Genomic DNA, 7,372 nt, shown 5'->3' with positions numbered 1-7,372 from the left:
AGCCCATTGGCGCATTTGATCAAGATCCCTCTGTAATCTTAGAAAACTTTCCCTCATCTGCAATAATGTTACCTCTCACTGTGCAGAGCTTCGTGGAGGTGTTGAAAAGAAGGAAACTACATCAGAAGAGCACAAACAGGAGCCAAAATCATTCACATGAGATGGGTAGACCATCTTTTTTTTTTGCTTTTTCCTCTTTTGATCTGAACTGTGGCAATATGGTCTAAGTACCATTCCCATGGTTAAATATTCAGGCAGGTGAATTTAATATCTGAAAAAGCAAATCAAATATTTCTATTCTGGATTGATTTTTAAAATTATATTCAATGGTTTGTTGACTGATACTCGAGATGCAATGGAAGGAGGTACTGCAGGTGTGTTTACTGCCCCAGTAGATAATACCAGTATTTATTCTTTAAATCTGACCTTCAGAATTGTTCATGAAGCCAAAGCTTTGAAACTGTCTGTGCATTTAACATCAGTGAAGTAACATGTATCAAGCTGCTTGGGAATTAACTTTCACTGTTCATTTCAAAAACATAGCTATGTGAAAGCAATATATAACTCTCACTGAAATATAAGGTACAGAATATATCTATGAACCTGCTTTGTACAATGAATATGTGCAACTGCTCTTTGACTAAAGAGGAATGTTGCTTTGTTGAGAGCATGCGTTCCATGTAAAGCACTCCAATTCTATCTTGAATCCCTACAGTGTGGAAGAAGGCCATTTGGTCCATCAAGTCCTCACCAACCCTCTGAACAGCATCACACCCAGACCGACCCCCCTACCCTACCCTACCCTCTCACCCTGCATTTCCCATGGCTAACCCACCTAGCCTGCACATCCCTGGACACTTCTGGCAATTTAGCATGGCCAATCCACCTAACTGATTTGATTTCATTTATTGTAGTCACGTGTACCCAAGTACAGTGAAAAGCTTTGTTTGCAAGCAGTACAGGCACATCACAGCAAGCAAGGATGTACAGTTCATAGGATGGACCTGGACCTGCACATCTTTTGACTGTGGGAGGAAACCAGGGCACTTGGTGAAAACCCATATAGGCACGGGGAGAACGTGGGTGGAATTGAACCTAGGTCCTTACCTCTGTGAGGCAGCATTGCTAGCTACAGTGCCACCCATATAGTTCATTAAAAACAAAATCACTGGTTTCTTCTCCTACCTGTAAAATATCATCACAAGCGTTATTTTGTAAGTAACTAGTTGGATATCTACCATGCCAGATTTCAGAGAGAAGTGTTAAACTGATTCATATGGTGTATGTTACATTCTCTTCTTAGATGATGGACCGCTTTCCCACCGATGGCAAGTCCACTGTCAGTAACCATTTACTATGGTGTTAAACTTAACTTGGTGCACACTAATAGGTCATAATCTAACTAAAACAATCAGACTTACATCTACCTTGATGTGTAATACTCTAATATAAACTAACTAATGGCTAATTTATGTTTATGTGGGAGTTAGACAAAAGGATAGATGAAGTAAAACAGGTTAAAAAGAGTGCAAGTGCAGTGTAAAGTGATAATAGACCTTTCTTTCATATTTGTATTGCTGTTCTGCGTCCTATAATAAAATGTGTCAACAAAGGCTAGGAGGAAAGAGCTATGATTTTAGGATCTGTAAAAGGTCAATCATGAAACATTCGTGCAGGATTGAATGGGTGGAATGGTAATGGATACAAACAACTAAGTCCTAAGCTTTCATTCAGAATGGAGGACAATCAAACAAGGAAGAAAAAGGTTCCTGGGTGTTGTAGTAACTGGTAATTACCATTTAAGAATAATCAAACAGCAGGATTGCAAGTTTGATAAGTTATAATATCATGCTATTGCATTACTGAAATAATGAAATATTTTAAGGTAATGCATTAAGACATTTCAGAATGCTATTTTAAATCAAACCTGAATCCAGTATATGCTATAAGCATTGACTTAAACTGAGCTCACCAGAGCTTTTCATATTTGGTGCTTATTTAAAAGTTGGTTAAACAGAGAATAATTCATGTCATCAGTGTGAATAGCTTGCTGAAAGATTGGCAGAGCTACACAGACTTCATATACCTGTTGTAGGCCATTGTCATAGAGTCACAGAGTCATAGAGATGTACAACACAGAAACAGACCCTTTGGTCCAACTCGTCCATGCCAACCAGGTATCCTAAATTAATCTAGTCCCATTTGCCAGCATTTGGCCCATATCCCTCCAAATCCTTCCTATTCATATACATTTTGTAATTGTACCAGCCTCTACCATTTACTCTAGCAGTTCATTCCATACACGTTCCATCCTCTGTGTGACAAAGTTGCTCTTAGGTCCCTATTAAATCTTACCCCTCTCACCTTGAAACTAAACCGTTAGTTTTAGACTCCCCCACCCTGGGGAAAAGACCTTGACTATTCACCCTATTCATGCCCCTCATGATTTTATAAAGGTAACCCCCTCAGCCTCTGACACTCCGGGGAAAATAGCCCCAGCGTATTTAGCCTAATCAGCCTCTCCCTCTCTCAAACCCTCCAACCCCAGCAATATCCTTGTAAATCTTTTCTGAACCCTTTCAAGTTTAACGTCTTTCCTATAGCAGGGAGACCAGAATTGAACGCAGTGTTCCAAAAGTCTCGCTGACCACATGAACTTCATCACTTTGGATATTGTTTTCTGTGTGATTTGCTCCTGATGCAAAGCAGAACGTTATTTGTCCATTTTCTGCATGATCACAGTCCACAAGTTTGATGTACACACCAGCTGGAAAACCACATGTGAATGGATCATTTTTACTGGTATGTGTGAGTGGATGATTTACTGTCAATTCTACCACAAATTTCAGTTTTACCAAATTGTGCAGGAGATTGTAATTTGTCAGCATTTTGACAGGCTGATAGGAAAATGCTCAGGAAAGAACTTTTTTTGCTATGCTAAAGCTTTAGTTCTTGACTGCACCTTGCTGCAGCCACTGAAAATGGTTCTAAAAATATTTAACATTGAAAATATGGGCTGGATTTTCAACTGGTGGTGGTGGCTGAATAGAAATAGGATTGTTGAGGCTAAAACAATTCTTGCCTCATGCCATTTTTGTCAGAACTTTACATGAGTCAGGAATATCATGGATTGCAACACCACATATATGTCTTCTGAGATTGGGATCACCACTGTCAGTTGCATATCAAATTTGAACTTCCTTCCTCTCGCTATTTTCATGTTCTGATACAGATTTTGTAAATCCTAAAATAAAACCCCACCTAACTGAAGATGTTTTAACCACTGGGGGAAGCCTGCTAAGAGGTCAAGTATCATTCTGTCAGGTAAATGTTAAAATGTTTTGACAGCTTCAGATGTAACTCTTCAATGTTGTATTGTAGTATATATGTGATTCAGCTGTAGTGATTCATTGTGGGGCTCTGTACTGCAAAAATAAATTAACAATTACATTGTTTTAAGTATTTGGATATGTTAGAGAACTTCCCATGGAACTTATGCATCAACACACTTAAAACTGTATAAAATTGTGCTGAGCAAACGCCTGTCACGATTTGGGCTGTTATTTAAGTGTCATGATGTTTGACTTTGAAAAATATTACCTTGCTTATTGCAAGTTAAGAAAGTATCTAATTATCTAACTACTTGCTTCTGTCCATCGATTGATAAGTAATCAGCTTTAAAATGGAAATGAAACATCATCGGAGCTTTCAGTTTCATTGACTGAAACTTTGTTTTGATAGATACAGTGATAATAAATGCTTGGCTGAATTTCAAAAGCTACAGAACCAATTATCTCAATGGAGACTGTGTAGACATTTTCATTGGCCTTTTTAAGAATATGAAGTTTGAAATAACATTTAATATGATTTTTTTCTCTAATTGACAGCTACATTAGATTGTTAGAAGTTTATGTTTTTAATGTCCATTTCAGAGACATATTTCCAGGGGTCTGCTCATGGTGGATATAGAGAGAGCGGTTCTAGAGGGCACACATCTGATAAGTAGGATTGGTGGGTGGGGAGGGGTATTTGGTGTATACAGACATGAAGGAGACATAGAGATAGATAGGAATGGAAGGTGAGTACTGAAATTTATGGGCACAAGAAGGATTTTCGTACAGGTCTCCACCCCTGAGAACTTCATTTGGCCTTCTAAACTTAGCGGCCACACGCCTCCTGCATTTCATTGAGAACATTGAAATTTGCGATTGAAATCTCAGTGACAATAATAAGCCATGAATGGTTTCAAAGGTGGACTTGACTTTTGGAAATTGGGAACAAGCCTGGGATGAGGGAAAATGCAGTGTAGATAAAAATAAACTATTCCCACTGGTGGGAGATTATAGAATTAGGAGCCATAGTCTGAGAATTAGGGCCAGACTGTTCAGAATAAAGATGTGGAATCATTTCCACACACAAAGGGTAGTAGAGGTTTGGAACTCTCTTCCACAAATGACAGTTGATACTAGATCAGTTGTTATTTTTAAATCTGAAATAGATAAAATTTTGTTAAGTAAATGTGTTAAGGGATGAAAACCAAAGGTAGATATATGGAGTTGGGCCACAGATCAGCCCTGATCTCATTGAATGGCAGAACAGGCTTGAGGGGCTGAATGGTCCACTCTGGTTCTTACGTTCCTAAAAAAAATCCAGGCCTATACGCTCCATGGATGAATCTTACTTTTTTTTGTTAAAAGGATCCAGATAATTCTGCACCTATATTTAATGTCATGAACTACTAATCAAGAAATCTCTGTGCATTATACGCTTCACTAAATCAAATACATTTCTGACATGACAACATTAACTGCATTTTCCAAGAGAACCTAATTGGCTGTAAAGTGCTTTGGGATATCTCGTGATTCTGATAGAGGATCTAAAAATGCAAATTGTTAATTCTAAGGATGTGGTCTCTGGTATCCTGTCATAGAGGGTAGAGACCTATTTGATTGATATATTTTTAGTTTTAAGGGAAAGATTAAATTTGATCAAAAATGGAAGTTTAATTGATAAAATAGATGAGTCTGAAAGTTTGATTGTGCTGATTAGAGGGCATAATGATCACAATTATCTTGCATCCAGTCAAAGTAGTGCAGGCAGTGCAAAGCATGGAACTCATTGCATTGCAAAGCACATACAGTTATCTTGCACTTCATAGAACATAGAATCCCTACAGTGCGGGAACAGGCTGTTTAGCCCAACAAGTCTACACCAACCCTCAGAGCATCTCACCCAGAACCCATCCCCCTTTAACCCCCCCCACCAATCTACACATCCCTGAACACTATGGGCAATTTACCATGGCCAATCCACCTAGCATGCACATCCTCGGACTGTGGGAGGAAACCCACACAGTCATGGAGAGAATGTGCAAACTCCACACAGATAGTTGCCAAAGGGTGGAATTGAACCCGTGTCCCTAGTGCTGTGAGGCAGCAGTGCTAACCACTGAGCCGCCCCAATATGCATTGGCCAGGAATCGAACCCAGGCCTCCCACGTGGCAGGCGAGAATTCTACCACTGAACCACCAATGCAAGCAACTTCTTAAAGGCAGCCTGCACCTCTTAAAGGAGAGGGGCGTTCAAGCTGCAATAGCTGGTGGAACTGTGAGAAAACTTATGTTAGTGAAAGACTAAATCCATAAACTGAAAAATAGGCTGGAGGGAGGATTCCTCTATTTTATATTCCGGCAGATTATTAGGATTACAGAGGCACAGCCCTTTGGAGTGGTAGCAGTAAGGTTGTATATAAAATGATTGTATTCTTGCTTCTACCAGTGACACTCCATCATTGTCTCAGATTTTGCCCATCAGTCAAGACTAGTACAGCCCATTGCAAGGTGGTACAGTCTGAAGCCAAGTTCTCGTGGTCAAAAGTTGCTTTAGGAAATCCTGCAAGGGCGTCTGTATCCTCCCATCAGTGAATGTCAGCAATCATGTAGCTGCAATGCTGCAGTCATTGGGATAATACTGTGTGGGAGCACTAGAACAGGCACAGGAGCCAGCAAGCATCATTCAAGGCCATGCAGCTCCTGACCTCATTATTGCCTCGGTCCAAACAGGCACAGAAGAGTTATACTCAAGATACAAAGGAAGATGGTTTCAGTTGTTTGAAGCAATCATTTTAGTCCTGGTATGTTACTGCAGGAGTTACTCAAGGCAATGTCCTCAGCCCAACTATCTCAGTGCTTCACCAATAACCTTATTTCCAATAATATTGGAAATGGGTATTTTTACTAATGATTAGACAAGCAGCATCATGACTGTTCAGTCCATGTCCTAATAGAGCAGGATTTGGACAATATTCATGATGCAATTGGTAATTGACAGATAACATTCATGCCACACAACTGCCAGACAATGACAACAAGGACAAGAGAGAATATATTCATTGCCCTTAACATTAAGTGACATTACCATCACTGAATCCCTAGTCATCACCTAATGGGTAACAATTGATCAGAAACTGAACTGACCAGTCACATAACTATCATGGCTACAAAAGTAGGGACTCCTACAGGTCGTTACTCAGCCCTCAGAGCCTGTCCACTATCTACAAGGCACAAGTCAGAAGTGTGATGAGATACATCCCCACTTACCTGGATGAGTGCAGCTCAAACAACACTTAAGAAGCTTGAAACCATCCAGGACAAATCAGCCCACATGTATCACTTTAAATATTCACTCTATCCATCACCAACACACAGTGGCAGCTGTGCTTATTGCATCCAAGGTACACTGAAACAACTCAGTAAGGCTCTTTTCATAACACATTCATAACACATTTCATAACCATGACTTCGGCCACCTAGAAGCACAAGGGCAATAGAAACATACGAACACCATTACTGCAAGTTCTCCTCAAAACCACTGACCATCCTGACTTGGAGTTAATTGTCATTCTTCCTTTCACCTGCTGTTATCACCTGCTTTTAAATCAAAATCCTATAAGTCTTTTCCAAACAACATTGTAGGCACACCCACATCCAATGGAGTGCAGTAGCTCAATAAAACAGCTCACTGCCACCTCTCAAGGATAATTAGGGATAGACACCAATGGTGGTCTTGCCAGCAATATCTGTATGCCATAAGAGTAAGGAAAGACAGACACTATGGTGAATATTTGGTTTTGGCATGTATTATTGGAGATGTTTGACGTGTTTGTTCTGAAATGATGATTGTTGTGGTGCTATTTAGTTTGGTGTGTGGCAGAGGTGGGGAATTGAGGGACAATGATGGTATAGGGATAATTTTATGGGAGCCAGGATCTGATTAGCTGTTTCTGGATTTCCCTCAAAGTAATAGAGCTCTGGATGTCTTGGATCGGGCAGCATATGCTTTGTTATGGTGGCTCAAATATGGCAAGAAAATG

At 39.9% G+C, this 7,372-nt stretch overlaps 1 non-coding gene across 1 annotated transcript; it reads right to left on the bottom strand.

Annotated features, from left to right (window-relative positions):
* Positions 1–5,464: 5,464 nt before the first annotated feature.
* trnag-gcc lies at positions 5,465–5,535 on the bottom strand. The gene has a single exon. It is a non-coding gene; the product is annotated as a tRNA-Gly (tRNA).
* Between the last annotated feature and the right edge of the window lie 1,837 nt (positions 5,536–7,372).

The sequence above is a fragment of the Rhincodon typus genome, chromosome 3 (genome assembly GCF_021869965.1).
Source record: "Rhincodon typus isolate 14 chromosome 3, sRhiTyp1.1, whole genome shotgun sequence".
Taxonomy (NCBI): Eukaryota; Metazoa; Chordata; class Chondrichthyes; order Orectolobiformes; family Rhincodontidae; genus Rhincodon; species Rhincodon typus.
This window is presented reverse-complemented; position numbering and strand designations above follow the sequence as displayed.